General features: G+C 41.4%; 1 pseudogene; it reads right to left on the bottom strand.

Annotated features, from left to right (window-relative positions):
• Positions 1-497: 497 nt before the first annotated feature.
• LOC116893206 overlaps positions 498-18,456 on the bottom strand; it is a 123,379-nt pseudogene continuing 105,420 nt past the window's right edge.

Below are 18,456 nucleotides of genomic sequence, written 5' to 3' on the forward strand. Positions count from 1 at the left end.
TGTCTTTATACTTCTCAGGAGCATAAGTTCTCAGGATCTTAGTGTAAGGATTTGCAACTATTGATGTCTGTTTGTCTGAGTCATATGGGACAAAAATGGGGCAGTCCAAGGAGGTAACCCTCATCCAGGATGCTGAGGAATGAGTGGCAGCTTGGGGCCACGCCCTCCCAGTGATGCCTACAAGATACTCTTTCCAAATCTGCTGCTCAGCATATATTGATCACCCTTCAGGCAAACAGCATTTACAATGTTTAACACCTCACTGAATACACTATACACTGTGATAAAATGGTCACTTATCAAGTTTCTTCCATGTGTTACATACATTTAGGCATGATACATATATCACAAAATTGGATAAACCACATAAACAAAGTACAGCCCAGGATTCGGTACACAGCAACTATTCTATTAACAGCAACCATCGCTCTTATGCAATAATCAATGCTTTCTATCCCCAATTTTCAGAAGAGGGAGCTAAGGCTAAGGAAGGATAGCTAAAATAGCCAAGGCAACATAACCAGAGGGTACCAGCCCAGAACCGCCAGCTCCACAGAGCCCCTAATCATTAGTGTGTCTTCCTTCTGATAAAAGCCAAAAGGTGGTTTGTAAATGAGGACAGGACATTGTGCTATTACCTTGATAGGCCAAGAAGGCAAAGGCCTTAAAAACTTAGCCAGATGTGGGTAGTTCACCATGGCCAGGTTCACCCAGGTCTCCAAGACCCAGTCTTTCAGACTTTGGATGTCCTCAGAGTTTAGGGAGGTGCACAGATGAAAGACTCTGGTAAGCCATGGTAGATCACTTCCTGTAGACAGAATGACATGACTGGTACCTGAAAAATACTAGTCAAAGAAGCCTCAACGGAGCTCTCCTTCTTCTTCACTTTGTATTACAGAAAATACAAGTTTCTATGCTACTTCACCAAGAATTTTTGCACCATTCAACAAAATGCTTTAATGAAATTTGATAATTCCATGACAGACAAGTGGACTTTGTTGTGGGACTTACCAAAATTAGTGTTCTTTATTATGTTTCTTTTTAATTTAAAATATTTAATATTTATTTAATTTGAAATAAATAAATAAGAACACCATAGAACAATGTGAATGAATAAGTAACCAATTAAAACAAATTGATACAGCTAACATAGAACAATGAACAAAGATACTAGGCAAAATACCCACATATTTTATATATATATATATTTTTTTTTTCCGAGAGACTGATAATGTTCTCTGTTGATCTGGATGATAATTACATCACGCAACTCATCAGCCCATGCATTTTAATTTCTCTTATTTTCAATATTTATATTATGCTTTAATAAAATATGTGCTTACAGAAGTGAGGGCAGGGCTGGAAAGATGACTCAACAGTTAAGGGCAGTGGATGTTCTTCAGAGGACACAGGTTCGATTCCCATGGTACTGCACAACAATTTGTAACTCCAGTTCCAGGGAATCAAATACCCTCCTCTGTGAACATCACACACACATGGTGCCAGAATATGCATGCAGGCAGAATACCCATACACTTAAAAGACTTCATTAATTAACTGAAAGTATTGAATAAATGAAATTCAATTAAAAATGGAAAACCAGGCTGCAGAGATGGCTTGGTGGTTAAGAGCACTGACTGCTCTTCCAGAGGTCCTGAGTTCAAATCCCAGCAACCACATGGTGGCTCACAACCATCTGATGCCCTCTTCTGGTGTGTCTGGAGACAGCTACAGTGTACTTATATATAATAAATAAATCTTTAAAAAATATATGGAAAACCATCCTTTTAGGTAAAACTTACCTGTATTTGAAAGTCAGTTAATGGCACCCCAAGATCTGGTGATGTTCTCTGAACATTTTACACTGATTTTCCTAAAATCTTTAGTTACAATCTTCATAAACACAGCACAGAGAATCAACTCTTCTTCAAGTAGGAGCAGAAGCTGCCAGAACTCTAAATGGTCAGGGAAATGAAAGGGGAAAGGAAGAAACTATAACTCACCCAAGTTTTAACACAACAAGCTCAGAATAGGCAAAATAAAATAAAATCCTAGCATAGAGATGGGGATGTGGCATGAGGTCCTATCATTAACTCCTGTTGTTTTCAGTAGTGTGGCCAGCGGTAGGTCAACCACACTCCAGTAGACAGTCACATATCTAAGAGTATTTGGGCAGCAGAAATTGAACTTGATGGGTGTGGGGGAGGAGGAGGAAGAGCAGGAAGAGGAAGAAGAGGAAACATAACGTTTTGTAAGTAGGGAAGAAGGCATGAATTTGGGAGGAGTTGGGAGAGAAGGGTGAAAATATCAAAAACACATTTTACAAAAGATCCAACAACAAAATGACAAGAATTAATAAAAAAAAACTACAAAAAAGCAAATAAAATACACATTAAAATAGTTTTGAAAAATAAAATGGAAACTGAGCCTCAACGAGATGATTGGGAAAATACTACAGCTGTTAACGAGAATCCAGAAACATCTATATAACAGCAGGAAACATGCTTTTTACTCTGAACAAATCCCTGAGTTTGTTTGGAGCATGGTCATGCTCGTGTCCAGTGTAAATGCACCTACCCAACTAACAAATGAGAATATTTCATCCTGAACCAAGCTGCAAGCCAACCACCATAAGAGCCCCCAATGGCAATGACAGATTGATCATCAGTTCCTGGAATTGATCTCTTTAAATGTCTGATTAACTCTGTAAAATCAGCCAGTGCTTGTTCTGATGTCAGGAAGTTCAAATGCTCAGAATCCCGGAGGTTGAAAACAGTGTAAATGCTTACAACGAGACGGTGAAGACAGGTGGAAATGCTCACACCATCAAAGCTTAGACACAGCTTATGTTCACAACAGAACTTGAGTCTCGTATGCCTTTAACTCAATTTCCAGAAAATTGAGTTAAAAAGTCCTCACTCAAAGGACAGAAAAGGTGCTTTCAGCAACTCACAAAAAGTGATTTAAGTTTGTAGAACATAATACATTTTGTGTTGAATGTTCTCTCTCTCTCTCTCTCTCTCTCTCTCTCTCTCTCTCTCTCTCTCTCTCTCTCTGCTGAAGAATGCAATACAAAAACAATACCAAGCACATCTCTAAACACAATTTTCCACCAGTAGACATGACCTATTTAAGAATTTTTACCTCATGAACTCTGGTGCCACAGTTCTGATTTTGTCAAGAAATTTAAGCAACTATTTGGTGTGGTTTATAATTTTTATTTTAAACCTTTATGCTGCCTTCATTTTCTTTGTCACAAACACAGAACAATTGAGGTGCATTGCCATTTAGTGTCCTCCCAATAGGTGAAGCAGAGCCAAGGATAATAGGTTCCATGGGGATCTGATCATGCCGGGAATGCTGAAAGTGTTACTGTTCTTAGAAGAGAAGAGGTTTTGGGCTCCTGGCAGGTAGGCAAGGTCCCTTGAGCAAGGGCAATGACAATGTCTGAGGCAGAGGCAGCATGAGCCTTGTCAGCCAGACAGGTCCAAGGTCCGGCAATGAATGCTTCAGGAGAGAGAACTCTTCCCCAAGTGTTACAGCTCAGGAAAGAACATCCTCATATGATCCTCAATAAAATAATTTGTGTGCTTAACTCCATGCAGACAGGGACTTCATAAACACTGAAGAGTGGTGTGGGATTTAGGGGTAGCTGATTCCTATTGGCTCAGTTTTCGATGTTAGTGATGTCCTATTTGCATGGAAGGACACCAGTTCTTAACAATACCTGACTGACAGTCCATAGTCCTCTCAGTGGGATGTCAATGGTTTTGTGTCACAGATCAAGTAAAGAAATGGGTAGGGAGAGGCTTAACTCCTGCCAATCTCAAGTCTCTGAGATTCCCAGGGTCTGAGCTCACTCAACCTTACCAGTTCTTCTGTCTGGTGGCAGGGCCCACTTGCCCTACAGTGTGCATTTAGTAAAACCTCTGGCTGAGTGAGATGTGCAGAGATTTCTGATGAGAACCAAGGAGAATTGTCAAGCCATAGTTCTCTGTCTGCTTGCCTACATGGCAGTGGTCTTGCCATTATATATTCTGTGTCCCTTAGCATACAGTGTTGGCCTGCAGAAAAAACACATGCACCCAAGTGTCCCTTGCAGGTAGCCTTCTGAAGCCTGCAACTTATAAGCATAGGTCTTGTTTTGTGGGTTTATGAGGTTTGAAGGACAACCTTGTTTCTGAAATAAAGATAATGTTATAAAAGAATGGTTACTGTGGTGTGTCTGAGATAGTTTTTAAAATTGCCGCCATGTCTCTCTGATCCTGAAAACGTAACTCTCCTCCTTGCCTGGTGGTCACCAATTCTACATTACAGAGCCTGTTTTTCTTCACCACTTACGCACACACACACACACACACACACACACACACACACACACACACACACCTTAAAAAAGAAAAAGAAACTAAAGACAATTGCCAACCTCCAAGATCTGTTGACACTGAGGCAGAATGGGGGAAGTGGCCTGAAAGGACTTTGGAGTTCTAGGCTGTCAGACAAACACAGCAGAGAGGAGGTTGTGAGCTGGCAGCATAGCTGAGGAAGCTCCTGAGCTAAGGAAGCCACAGGGATCCAGAGAGAAGAGAGTACATGGGACACTGATTGGCATGTGCCCTCCCCTTCTCCATCCCCTTTACCCTAGAGTTAGAGGACTGGATCATCTGAAGCATTCAGACAACTGTCACGTCTCCCAGGCCAATGGCCTTAGACTCTAGAATGGGAGCTTCTATACCAACTGCTGCCAAAATCCAAGGATCCCAGTACCCAAGGTCTGCATGGGGACTGTGGCTCATGGAGCTAAGGGTACCAAAACCCAAAGCCAGCCAGGTTCTGTCACAATAGCAGTTGCTACTTGCTATAGCTTCTGCCTGGCTACTGGCATAACTCGCTGCTCTCAGACACTGAAGGAAAATATATTATCTTCTAGAAACCAGCCTTCTTACCCCACCCATAAGCACCACCCAGATGAGCAAAGGAACCCCTGGTGACAGGTGACAGTTGCACACACCTGTAATTCCAGTACTTAGGAGACTAACAGAGAAGAATCGTGAGTATATGACTAGAATGAGCTATGTTAATCCTACTCTCGTCTCAATAGCAGTAAAAAGGAGGGGAGAGAGAGAGAGAGAGAGACAGAGAGAGAGAGAGAGAGAGAGAGAGAGAGAGAGAGAGAGAGAGAGAGAGAGAGAGAGAGAGAGAGAGAGAGAGAGAGAGACAGAGAGAGAGACAGAGAGAGGTGGAGGGAGAGAGGGAGGAAGGAAGGAAAGAACAAAGGAAGGAAGGACGGAAGGAAGGGGGAGGGAGGGAAGGGAGGGAGGGAAGGAGGAGGGAAGGAAGGAAGGAAGGAACAGTGGTAGGGATATAGCTCTGTTGGAAGAGAGGTTGCCTATGAAGTATGAAGCCCTGACTTCCATCCCAGAACCACGTGGAACCACGTACGATGTCTGCTGCACACCAGTAATCTTAGCACTCCAAGGTGAAGATGGGACACCCTGGGATACATGAGACCCTGCCCTATGCTCCCTAAAGGGACAGCCTTGAAGAAAATTGTGTATGTTAAATGGGGCCCGACCAAAAGGAAGGACACCCGTAGTATCGATGTTCAGCAAACACCAGCAAAGCTTTCAGCTTCTCAGCCACATCTCACATGAACCCCTAGAAAGGATTAACAAATCCACAAGTAAAACTAGGATGAAAAAACATTGAACATTTGCAGAGCATATGAACTAGATATTAAGCTAGACCAAGAAGAGTTCTCTGAAATATTGCACAATTTATGTGTCTTCCACAGATATGTGATCCTTGTTCCACTTTCGAACATCCCATCACACGATCTTAAGTGCAAAAAATGTAAACGGGTTCTGTACACAGGTATGGTGGCAGCATCTGTACCCTCTACAGGAGAGAGACAGAGAGAGAAGGCTCACCCAGACTCTGGTACAACCTGTACAACATAATAACTCCAGACCAGGCTGAGCTGAGGACTATGAGCCTGTCTCAAAAAAGAAACAAAAGGTAAAAACTAGCCTTTGGTTGTCCACACACAGAGATGTCACCTCTTCTTCTGATACCCACACCAAACCCCTTTGGAATTTTAATCTTATAGATTGGGAAATCAACAGTAGCTAACAGCAGCTGTTATTAATTACTGCTTGCAAAGTGTCAGATACTGCTCTAACCGCACATGTAATAATTTACTTAATTAGCACAATAAACAAGAATCGGGCACTGTGATTTAACAGGCAAGGACACTGAGACCCAAGGCTCAGTCAGCAAGGCCACTGGGCTTTCTTACTCCACACTGCTGGCTCCTCACTAACCATTTGCTGTCTCTTTCCCTTTGACTGGACGGTGCCCTCTGAATCCTTCCTAAGAAAGCACCCTAGGCAGACAGCATTAATTGGTCAGTCGGCTTAGCATGGATTAAAAGCCTCATGGATGCTGTTGGTGTTAATAAGCTACTATTCCCTATACAAGGCATAGGAACTTGGAATTGCTTTGGTTGTGTGACCCATCTATAAGGAATTATAGGAGCTACCTGCAGGGATAATGGATACGTTACCCTGACTCCTGTGGTTTCTAAGACCCCACCTTCTCTTTCAGAGAGATGTTCACTCTTGCCACATATTCCAGATCCAGCCACACCCAGCTCACATAACCCTACCCTGCGTATCTCAGCCCAGCAGAGCTGTCGCTCTCCCCTCAACACCAGAGTGCCGCAAAGAACTCTCGCACTTACTGCAGCAGGAACTCAGAAGAATGCCTTACACCACCAGACTGCAATGTCTTTTTTTTTTAATTTTTATTAGATATATTTCTTTACTTACATTTTGAATGTTATTCCCCTTCCCAGTTTCCTGTCTATACGCCCCCATTCCCTCCCCTTCCCCTCCCCCATACAGGTATTCCTCCCATACATCCCTCTTACTGCTTCCCCCATATTCTCCTGCACTGGGGGGTCCAACCTTGGCAGGACTAAGGGCTTCCCCTTCCACTGGTGCCCCAACAATGTTATTCTCTGCTACATATGCAGTTGGAACCCTGGGTCAGTCCATGTATAGACTTTCTGTAGTGGTTTAGTCCCTGGAAGCTCTGGTTGGTTGGCATTGTTGTTTTTATGGGGTTGCAAGCTCCTTCACCTCTTTCAATCCTTCCTCTAACCTCCCCCCACCAAGGGGGTCTTGTTCTCAGGTCAGTGGTTTGCTGCTAGCATTGACCTCTGTATTGGACATGCTCTGGATGTGTCTCTCAGGAGAGATCAGACTGCAATGTCTTAAGAGAAGGAACAGCTTCCTGGTCGCTGCCACCGCGCAGAGCCCGTGGGCAGAACCCCGCGAGCGAACTCGAGCCTCGGGGCCACAAGTAAGACTAACTTATCTGCTGCAAGTGACTTGCCTGGTGGAATCGGGACAACAGAGGCAGAATCCCTCTAGGACCAGGCACGTCCTGTGTTTGCACGGAAGTCCCACACCAGGGATCCCGGCCAGCAGCGCCTGCTTCCAGAACCCGTGGGAGAGATACCTTACTGCCTGGTCGGGTGGGCACTCCTGAGGCTGCAGAGCGGAAGAGACCACCAACACTGCCCACCCCTGCCCACATCCCTGACCCAAGAGGAAACTGTACAAGGCCTCTGGGTTCCTGTGGGGGAGGGCCCAGGAGCAGCAGGAGCCCTGCCTGAGACACCGCCGGATCCTGAAGGAAACAGACCGGGTAAACAGTTCTCTGCACCCAAATCCCGTGGGAGGGAGAGCTAAACCTTCAGAGAGGCAGACACGCCTGCGAAACCAGAAGAGACTGCTCTCTGCACACATTACTGATTCCAGAGGAAAACACCGGAGGCCATCTGGAACCCTGGTGCACAGAGGCTCCTGGAAGAGGCGGCGCAGATCTTCCTGGTCGCTGCCACTGCAGAGAGCCCAACGGCAGAACCCCTCGAGCGAACTTGAGCCTGGGGCCACAGGTAAGACCAACTTTTCTGCTGCAAGTGACCTGCCTGGTGAACTCAAGGCACAGGTCCACAGGAACAGCTGAAGACCTGTAGAAAGGAAAAAACTACACGCCCGAAAGCAGAACACTCTGTCCCCATAACTGACTGAAAGAGAGGAAAACAGGTCTACAGCACTCCTGACACACAGGCCTATAGGACAGTTTAGCCACTGTCAGAAATAGCAGAACAAAGTAACACTAGAGATAATTTGATGGCGAGAGGCAAGCGCAGGAACCCAAGCAACAGAAACCAAGACTACATGGCACCATCGGAGCCCAATTCTCCCATCAAAACAAACATGGAATATCCAAACACACCAGAAAAGCAAGATCTAGATTCAAAATCATATTTGATCATGATGCTGGAGAACTTCAAGAAAGACATGATGAACTCCCTTAGAGAACAAGTAGAAGCCTACAGAGAGGAATCAAAAAAATGCATGAAAGAATTCCAGGAAAACATAAATAAACAAGTAGAAGCCCATACAGAGGAGACACAAAAATCCCTGAAAGAATTAAAGGAAAACACAATCAAACAGTGGAAGGAATTAAAAATGGAAATAGAAGCAATCAAGAAAGAACACATGGAAACAACCCTGGATATAGAAAACCAAAAGAAGAGACAAGGAGCTGTAGATACAAGCTTTACCAACAGAATACAAGAGATGGAAGAGAGAATCTCAGGAGCAGAAGATTCCATAGAAATCATTGACTCAACTGTCAAAGATAATGTAAAGCGGAAAAAGCTACTGGTCCAAAACATACAGGAAATCCAGGACTCAATGAGAAGATCAAACCTAAGGATAATAGGTATAGAAGAGAGTGAAGACTCCCAGCTCAAAGGACCAGTACATATCTTCAACAAAATCATAGAAGAAAACTTCCTAACCTAAAAAAGAGATACCCATAGGCATACAAAAGCCTACAGAACTCCAAATAGATTGGACCAGAAAAGAAACACCTCCGTCACATAATAGTCAAAACACCAAACGCACAAAATAAGGAAAAGAATATTAAAAAGCAGTAAGGGAAAAAGGTCAAGTAACATATAAAGGCAGACCTATCAGAATCACACAGACTTTTAGCAGAAACTATGAAGGCCAGAAGATCCTGGACTGATGTCATACAGACCCTAAGAGAACACAAATGCCAGCCCAGGCTACTGTATCCTGCAAAACTCTCAATTAACATAGATGGAGAAACCAAGATATTCCATGACAAAACCAAATTTACACAATATCTTTCTACAAATCCAGCACTACAAGGATAATAAATGGTAAAGCCCAACATAAGGAGGCAAGCTATACCCAAGAAGAGGCAAGAAACTAATCGTTTTGGCAACAAAACAAAGAGAAGAAAAGCACACAAACATAACACATCCAAGTATGAATATAACAGGAAGCAATAATCACTATTCCTTAATATCTCTCAACATCAATGGCCTCAACTCCCCAATAAAAAGACATAGATTAACAAACTGGATACGCAACGAGGACCCTGCATTCTGCTGCCTACAGGAAACACACCTCAGAGACAAAGACAGACACTACCTCAGAGTGAAAGGCTGGAAAACAACTTTCCAGGCAAATGGTCGGAAGAAACAAGCTGGAGTAGCCATTCTAATATCAAATAAAGTCAATTTTTCAACTAAAAAGTCATCAAAAAAAAAAAAGATAAGGAAGGACACTTTATATTTATCAAAGGAAAAAATCCACCAAGATGAACTCTCAATCCTAAATATCTATGCCCCAAATACAAAGGGCACCTACATACGTAAAAAGAAACCTTACTAAAGCTCAAAACACATTGCACCTCACACAATAATAGTAGGAGACTTCAACACCCACTCTCATCAATGGACAGATCATGGAAACAGAAATTAAACAGAGGCGTGAACAGACTAAGAGAAGTCATGAGCCAAATGGACTTAACGGATATTTATAGAGCGTTCTACCCTAATGCAAAAAGGATATACCTTCTTCTCAGCTCCTCATGGTACTTTCTCCAAAATTGACCATATAATTGGTCAAAAACAGGCCTCAACAGGTACAGAAAGATAGAAATAATCCCATGCGTGCTATCGGACCACCACGGCCCTAAAGCTGGTCTTCAATAACAATAAAGGAAGAATGCCCACATATACGTGGAAATTGAACAATGCTCTACTCAATGATAACCTGGTCAAGGAAGAAATAAAAAAAAGAAATTAAAAACTTTTAGAATTTAATGAAAATGAAGGTACAACATACCCAAACTTATGGGACACGATGAAAGCTGTGCTAAGAGGAGAACTCATAGCGCTGAGTGCCTGCAGAAAAAAACAGGAAAGAGCATATGTCAGCAGCTTGACAGCACACCTAAAAGCTCTAGAACAAAAAGAAGCAAATACACCCAGGAGGAGTAGAAGGCAGGAAATAATCAAACTCAGAGCCGAAATCAACCAAGTAGAAACAAAAAGGACCATAGAAAGAATCAACAGAACCAAAAGTTGGTTCTTTGAGAAAATCAACAAGATAGATAAACCCTTAGCCAGACTAACGAGAGGACACAGAGAGTGTGTCCAAATTAACAAAATCAGAAATGAAAAGGGAGACATAACTACAGATTCAGAGGAAATTCAAAATATCATCAGATCTTACTATAAAGCCTATACTCAACAAAACTTGAAAATCTGCAGGAAATGGACAATTTCCTAGACAGATACCAGGTACCGAAGTTAAATCAGGAACAGATAAACCAGTTAAACAACCCCATAACTCCTAAGGAAATAGAAGCATTCATTAAAGGTCTCCCAACCAAAAAGAGCCCAGGTCCAGACGGGTTTAGTGCAGAATTCTATCAGACCTTCAAAGAAGACCTCATACCAATATTATCCAAACTATTCCACAAAATTGAAACAGATGGAGCACTACCGAACTCCTTCTATGAAGCCACAATTACTCTTATACCTAAACCACACAAAGACCCAACAAAGAAAGAGAACTTCAGACCAATTTCCCTTATGAACATCGACCATAAAAATACTCAACAAAATTCTGGCAAACCCGAATCAAGAGCACATCAAAACAATCATCCACCATGATCAAGTAAACTTCATCCCAGGCATGCAGGGATGGTTTAATATCTGGAAAACCATCAACGTGATCCATTATATAAACAAACTGAAAGAACAAAACCACATGATCATTTCATTAGATGCTGAGAAAGCATTTGACAAAATTCAACACCCCTTCATGATAAAAGTCCTGGAAAGAATAGGAATCCAAGGCCCATACCTAAACATAGTAAAAATACATATACAACAAACCAGTGGCTAACATTAAACTAAATGGAGAGAAACTTGAAGCAATCCCACTAAAATCAGGGACTAGACAAGGCTGCCCACTCTCTCCCTACTTATTCAATATAGTTCTTGAAGTTCTAGCCAGAGCAATCAGACAACAAAAAGGAGGTCAAGGGATACAGATCGGAAAAGAAGAAGTCAAAATATCACTATTTGCAGATGATATGATAGTATATTTAAGTGATCCCAAAAGTTCCACCAGAGAACTACTAAAGCTGATAAACAACTTCAGCAAAGTGGCTGGGTATAAAATTAACTCAAATAAATCAGTAGCCTTCCTCTACACAAAGAAAAACAAGCCGAGAAAAAAAATTAGGAAACGACACCCTTCATAATAGACCCAAATAATATAAAGTACCTCGGTGTGACTTTAACCAAGCAAGTAAAAGATTTGTACAACAAGAACATCAAGACTCTGAAGAAAGAAATTGAAGAAGACCTCAGAAGATGGAAAGATCTCCCATGCTCATGGATTGGCAGGATTAATATAGTAAAAATGGCCATTCTGCCAAAAGCGATCTACAGATTCAATGCAATCCCCATCAAAATACCAATCCAATTCTTCAAAGAGTTAGACAGAACAATTTGCAAATTCATCTGGAATAACAAAAAACCCAGGATAGCTAAAACTATGCTCAACAATAAAAAAGGACTTCTGGGGAATCACTATCCCTGAACTCAAGCAGTATTACAAACAATTGTGATAAAAACTGCATGGTATTGGTACAGAGACAGACAGATAGACCAATGGAATAGAATTGAAGACCCAGAAATGAACCCACACACCTATGGTCACTTGATTTTTTTTTTTTGACAAAGGAGCCAAATCCATCCAATGGAAAAAAGATAGCATTTTCAGCAAATGGTGCTGGTTCAACTGGAGGTCAACATGTAGAAGAATGCAGATCGATCCATGCTTATCACCCTGTACAAAGCTTAAGTCCAAGTGGATCAAGGACCTCCACATCAAACCAGACACACTCAAACTAATAGAAGAAAAACTAGGGAAGCATCTGGAACACATGGGCACTGGAAAAAATTTCCTGAACAAAACACCAATGGCTTATGCTCTAAGATCAAGAATCGACAAATGGGATCTCATAAAACTACAAAGCTTCTGTAAGGCAAAGGACACTGTGGTCAGGACAAAACAGCAACCAACAGATTGGGAAAAGATCTTTACCAATCCTACAACAGATAGAGGCCTTATATCCAAAATATACAAAGAACTCAAAAAGTTAGACCATGAGGACAAATAACCCTATTAAAAATGGGGTTCAGAGCTAAACAAAGAATTCACAGCTGAGGAATGCCGAATGGCTGAGAAACACCTAAAGAAATGTTCAACATCTTTAGTCATCAGGGAAATGCAAATCAAAACAACCCTGAGATTTCACCTCACACCAGTGAGAATGGCTAAGATCAAAAACTCAGGTGACAGCAAATGCTGGCGAGGATGCGGAGAAAGAGGAACACTCCTCCATTGTTGGTGGGGTTGCAGACTGGTACAACCATTCTGGAAATCAGTCTGGAGGTTCCTCAGAAAATTGGACATTGAACTGCCTGAGGATCCAGCTATACCTCTCTTGGGCATATACCCAAAAGATGCCCCAACATATAAAAAAGACACGTGCTCCACTATGTTCATACATGCAGCCTTATTTATAATAGCCAGAAGCTGGAAAGAACCCAGATGCCCTTCAACAGAGGAATGGATACAGAAAATGTGGTACATCTACACAATGGAATATTACTCAGCTATCAAAAACAACGACTTTATGAAATTAAAGGCAAATGGTTGGAACTGGAAAATATCATTCTGGTGAGCTAACCCAATCACAGAAAGACATACATGGTATGCACTCACTGATAAGTGGCTATTAGCCCAAATGCTTGAATTACCCTAGTGGCCTAGAACAAATGAAACTCAAGACGGATGATCAAAATGTGAAGGCTTCACTCCTTCTTTAAAAGGGGAACAAGAATACCCTTGGCAGGGAAGAGAGAGGCAAAGATTAAAACAGAGACTGAAGGAACACCCATTCAGAGCCTGCCCCACATGTGGCCCATACATATAGAGCCACCCAATTAGACAAGATGGATGAAGCAAAGAAGTGCAGACCGACAGGAGCCGGATGTAGATCGAACCTGAGAGACACAGCCAGAATACAGCAAATACAGAGGCGAATGCCAGCAGCAAACCACTGAACTGAGAAGCAGGACCCCGTTGAAGGAATCAGAAGAATGAACTGGAAGAGCTTGAAGGGCTTGAGACTCCATATGTACAACAATGCCAAGCAACCAGAGCTTCCAGGGACTAAGCCACTACCTAAAGACTATACATGGACTGACCCTGGACTCTGACCTCATAGGTAGCAATGAATATCCTAGTAAGAGCACCAGTGGAAGGGAGAAGCCCTGGGTCCTGCTAAGACTGAACCCCCAGTGAACTAGACTGTCGGGGGAGGGGCGGCAATGGGGGAGGGTGGGAGGAACACCCATAAGGAAGGGGGGAGGGAAGGGATGTTTGCCAAATGTACATAAGAAATACTCAAGTTAATAAAAAAATACAAAAAAAAAAAAAAAAAAGAGAAGGAACAGGCTCTATGGATTGGATTTCAGGGCTTTGACAGGAGCAGGCTTCACTGAACCCATAAGGTGGTGCAATTAATGATTTTGCCTACATCCATTCCAAGGGTAATTTTATCTTTTAAAAGAGGACCAAGTAATGTGTCAAAATCTATTAACACTATATTTCTACACGGTTGATTGTATGTAGTTTCCAAAACACTAGGAAATAAATATTTTTATTTGTACCCATTTGACAGATAAGAAGACTAAAGTGTAGAGTTAAAAGTTTACCCAGTCTTAAACATTCAAGTAACAAAGTAAGAACTGAAGCTTTGTTTTTCTGCTTCCCCACAATCTAAGGACAGAGTTTGTCCCACAAGCCTTTACTCCCGCTGCAGAGCCCATACAGCAGCAGGGTCTGCTGGAGGCAGGATGGACCGTCTGCTAGATTAAAGAGCAGGAGGTAGGCAGAAGTTACCCTGTGGCTCCTGAACAAAAGGGAAGTCACATCTAAAGAAGAGAAAAGAGACACAGCAGTTCCGGTTTCTCACAGAGTAGCAGCAGGAATCTTGTGGAAAGGGAGCCTGGAGCCCACTTGTCACTGACCCATGCCCAGGTTCTCCTTTCTTTCACTTTCCACATTTAGACTCTTAATGGTTCTAAAGAGGAAGAGAAATCACCATGGGAAATACAGGAACGATAAGTGAATTCACATCTCTAATTTCTACTGAGCTCGAGGAGGAAGCATTTTCTGAAGACTCCTGAATACCAGGCACGGTGACAGATGCTCCCATTCTAAATACTATCGTATTCTCTACTTTACCAAAATTCAGCCTGCATTTTTACAGAAATTTTATATTTTCTACTTACAGGCTTGACACTCCAAGAAGAATGTCATCTTCCCACACTCACTAACTTAAATGTTATTAATGGACTTTAAGTACAATAAAAAGGTGACAGAAACCCTAGGCAGGAAGCAAGCTGAGGGTCTTACTTGTTAATGCCTATAGGTGTACGAGAGGGGAAGAAACAAGGGATTAACTAAAATACATCTCGCTTCCTTCCTCTGTTGCTCGGGGAGCTGTATTTTCTGGACATGTATTTACATTGCTTTTTGCTTTCACGTTTCATCCTCCTTTAATAGACATTGGGCACCTACTACATGCTTAATGTAATACAGACTCCAACGCACAACGCTGAAAAGCTTGTGATAAGTCCTGCCCGTATATGGACCTCCTAAAGTCCATAATCAAAATTCACAGTGCTTTGTGCTGAGCATGCTGGTATATGCCTTTTATTCCAGCATTCCTGAAGCAGAGGCAGGTGGATTGCTGTGAGTCCTAGGTCATACTGTTCTAAATACTGAGTTCCAGGACAGCCAGGTCCATGTACAGAGACCTTGTCTTAACCCCCTGTCTTAAGTCCCTTACAAAAAAAAAAAAAAAAAAAAACCTCTATAAGCGTATAAATTTGTTTCCACACTGCTTCCTTTAGATTCTTCCTTTAGAAATAAATCAAGATTTTTTTATCTTAAAATTCAGTTTTCTATAGCTGGAGAGATAGCATTAAGTTAAAAACTGACTGTCTTCCGGGGTCCTGAGTTCAAATCCCAGAACCCACATGGTGGCTCACAACCATCTGTTATGAAATCTGATGCCCTCTTCTGGTGTGTCTGAAGACAGCTACAGTGTGTGTGTGTGTGTGTGTGTGTGTGTGTGTGTGTGTGTGTGTGTGTGTAATATTTTAAAAAATTCAGTTTTCTGAAAATAGAATTTTGTTCTTTTGACTTATAATTCCATTAGCGGAACATGGAGTCACCCAGACTATCTAAACTCATTCTTTGTATGGTTGTCTATTTGTGTAAATTTCTTAGGTTTTGAGCTATGAGTGAGTTGGTCTTTCTATTTTCTATTTAATAGCTTTATAACTATAACTGTGACCTGGTAGTGCAGGCCTCTCAGCCCAGCTACTTGTGGGGCTGAGGTAAGAGGGTTGCAAATTAATATACCACCTGGATTACAGTGAGGCCAAAGCAAGCCTGCGTGGCTTAGTCAGACCACACCTCAAGGTAGAAAATGAGAAGAGCCTTAGGATGCAGCTTGTGGGTAGAGCATTTCCCGCTACACATGCAAGGCCCTGGATTCTATTCCCAGTGCCACAAAAAAGTAAATAAATAAGTTTAGTGGTCTATATCAGAAAACAGATCTCCAACTCATAATAGTAAAAGTTCAATAGTTTAAGGAAAGAATCACAAATGCGCACATACTCTACGATTAGAAAACCAGGTAATGTCCCCTTCATTGCCCATGTCAAACAGTATCACATCATTGTATGTCTTCCAGTACCTATCAGCTACTAGGTACCACTAGATGTTTTTGTATTATAAAATCCAAAATGATCAACCTACATTAAAAAAAAAACAGACAAGACATATTTCAAAGAAAGCAATCAACCTGGATCATAAAATAATAATAAAAGAAACTTTAAACATCATTTGGTTTTATTCTCCCTAGTAACTATCATAGTAGTTATTTCTATATACTTATAATGCACAGCACCTTTTGAAATGTGTTCACACTATGGAATAGCAAACTGACCCAATTATATAAGCATTGCCTTACATACTCAGTACTTTTCCTGGTGAGAACACTTAGGATCTATTCTCTTTGCAGTTCTGAATAAATACCAGTGGTTTTCAAAGTGAAGATAGCCTCTACTGTCTGAATTTTCATGGCCTAAGTTTTCAGTGTCAAAATCAAGAACTAATAAACTATCGAAAGGTTTATTGGTTTGTTACCTTGCCTCTGTACCACCAATAGACATTCTAAGTGGCAAGATTTTCATGCCGAATACTATTCCCCTCAAAAGAAGACTCAATAAGAGAAACAAGAACTTGTTAGTGAAGTCAGTTGTCCCATCTCGGACAAAAATTACAAGATTAGCCTACAAATATTGTTGTCAAAGAAGCAAATCCTACTCAAAAATTAGTAAAGTTGCATTAATGGATATAAAAATAAATTACAAGAAACTACCACTGGTGAAAATTTTAATAATATGAACATAAAACAAGTAAAACATAAAGGCAATATAAATTGTAGTTGATTTAAATATTAAATTAATGAAAATACATTAATGCACAAGATTATTTTTAAAGTCCCTATTTAAGATGACTATAAAATCAATCCCTTACTTTGAAATTGGGAATTACCAATAAAGCGTCGCTGACTCTTTTGCCCGCTGTTGGGACGCTTTTCCCCCACTAGGTGGCCTTATCTAGCCCTGATGTGAGGTATGTGCCTAGTCTTATTGTAGCTTGTTATGCCATGTTTGGTTGACATCCCTGGGAGGTCTCCTTTTCTGAAGGGAAATGGAGGAAGAGTGGATCTGGGGGAAAGGGAAGTTGGGAAGGATTGGGAAGCATGGAGAAAGGAAAAACTGTGGTCGGTATGTAATATATGAAAAAGTTTAATAAAGCAAAAATTGTTTTTTTTAACTTATCCAGACTTTAAAACTAATGCAGGGTTCCAGAAAGTACATAGAATATAGGATGAGTTGAATGAACTCTGAAATTGGGGTATCTTACAAAGCCAGGACAAAGTTGTATCGTGAGGGAAGAACTACTTAAGATTAAATGAATTTTAAAGAACACATTAATTACATGTAATTCATGATTTAGGGCTGGCCCCTCATTTGAACAGATAAGATTTGAGTAACAAACTAGAGAGGGTTGAAATAGTGTTAAAATGGACAGAGTATTCAATGTCCTTAAACACACATACTATTTTGGCTGCATAAGAAAATGCTTTAAAGTCCCACATAATGGCACATATCTGAAAGTCAAGCACTTCAGAGAGCTGACATTGCTACATAAACCACCCAGGATCTAAACTAGGTCAGATCAGTTTAGGTCATTCCAAACACATCTAGCTCTCATCCAACTCTATACGTTCTTCCTGGTTTCTACACAGTCTTTATGCAAATCTGAAAACAGCTACCTACTTCTCAGAAGAATAAGGATTTACAAAAACTACGCCAATAATAATGATATGCATGCCTACACAGATAACCTTCCTGTTGCATGTGTTAATTTACTTAACCAATCATTCAACAAGCATGCACTCAACTGTCTAGGCTAAGTGCTGATATTTTTATTAAAAAGTTAATGCAACACCCAGGGAGAATCCATGTTGAAGCACAGAGCATTTAGCTCCTCTATCAGAATGAATGGGGACCAGTGCAGAATTTCATCCAGCACTTCTCCCAGATCATCAAGGTGCTGACTGAGGATGAACCAGGACACCCAGAGACAGGGGATGCTGTTACCTGGCTTCAAATGTGAAAGCCAGGGTGGTTATATGCCACAATAAATACAAGTCAGGAAAAGTTCTTGCCAGAGGAAAATCTCCCACCTAGAATCCCACAGGTAGACAAACAAATTCTCCACACCCAGGCACTCCAGCTCCTGACCATTAACACGTAACTGAGAGGAAAGAGGAAGAAATGTGCCTTTGCTAGAAGGAAAGCAAGTGAGGGAATTACCTGGCATGAACTTG

This window comes from Rattus rattus, chromosome 2 (genome assembly GCF_011064425.1).
Source record: "Rattus rattus isolate New Zealand chromosome 2, Rrattus_CSIRO_v1, whole genome shotgun sequence".
Classification (NCBI taxonomy): domain Eukaryota; kingdom Metazoa; phylum Chordata; class Mammalia; order Rodentia; family Muridae; genus Rattus; species Rattus rattus.